Here is a 1,219-nt window from a genome sequence, read left to right on the forward strand (position 1 = left end):
TTAAACCTCAATTAGTTTCTCTAATGCAACAGAATTGCAAGTTCCATGGACTTCCAATGGAAGATCCTCATCAGTTCTTAGCTGAATTCTTGCAAATCTGTGACACAGTCAAGACTAATGGGGTTAACCCTGAGGTCTATAGACTGATGCTATTCCCTTTTGCTGTAAGAGACAGAGCTAGAATATGGTTGGATTCTCAACCTAAAGAAAGCCTGGACTCTTGGGAAAAGCTAGTCAATGCCTTCTTGGCAAAGTTCTTTCCACCACAAAGATGGAGTAAGCTTAGAGTGGAAGTCCAAACCTTCAGACAGAAGGATGGAGAATCCCTCTATGAAGCTTGGGAAAGATACAAACAATTAATCAGAAGATGTCCCTCAGACATGCTTTCTGAATGGAGCATCATAGGTATTTTCTATGATGGTCTCTCTGAACTATCTAAGATGTCCTTGGATAGCTCTGCTGGAGGATCTCTTCATCTGAAGAAGACGCCTGCAGAAGCTCAAGAATTGATTGAAATGGTTGCAAATAACCAATTCATGTACACTTCTGAAAGGAATCCTGTGAACAATGGGACTAGTCAGAAGAAAGGAGTTCTTGAGATTGACACTCTGAATGCCATATGGCTCAGAACAAGATATTGACTCAACAAGTCAATTTGATTTCTCAGAGTCTGTCTGGAATGCAAAATGCACCAAACAGTACTAAGGAAGCTTCATCTGAGGAAGAAGCTTATGATCCTGAGAACCCTTCCATGGAAGAGGTGAATTACCTAGGAGAACCCTATGGAAAACCTATAATTCTTCATGGAGAAATCACCCAAATCTCATGGAAGAATCAAGAGAGACCTCAACAAGGTTTCAATAACAATAATGGTGGAAGAAACAGGTTTAGCAATAGCAAGCCTTTTCCATCATCTTCTCAGCAACAGACAGAGAGTTCTAAGCAGAATACTTCTGACTTAGCAACAATGGTCTCTGATCTAATAAAGACCACTCAAAGTTTCATGAATGAAACAAGGTCCTCCATCAGAAATTTGGAAGAACAAGTGGGTCAGCTGAGCAAGAAAGTTACTGAACTCCCTCCTAGCACTCTCCCAAGTAATACAGAAGAAAATCCAAAAGGAGAGTGCAAAGCCATAGACATGGCCGAATATGGAGAGGAAAGAGAGGAGGAGGACGCCACTGAGGAAGACCTCAGTGGGCGTGTACCAATCTCCTCT

General features: G+C 41.6%; 1 non-coding gene across 1 annotated transcript; it reads right to left on the bottom strand.

Moving 5' to 3' along the window:
- Positions 1–278: 278 nt before the first annotated feature.
- Positions 279–386, bottom strand: LOC130953110 (small nucleolar RNA R71). The gene has a single exon (XR_009075282.1). It is a non-coding gene; the product is annotated as a small nucleolar RNA R71 (small nucleolar RNA).
- Positions 387–1,219: the final 833 nt, after the last annotated feature.

This window comes from Arachis stenosperma, chromosome 9, assembly GCF_014773155.1.
Source record: "Arachis stenosperma cultivar V10309 chromosome 9, arast.V10309.gnm1.PFL2, whole genome shotgun sequence".
In the NCBI taxonomy this organism is placed as follows: domain Eukaryota; kingdom Viridiplantae; phylum Streptophyta; class Magnoliopsida; order Fabales; family Fabaceae; genus Arachis; species Arachis stenosperma.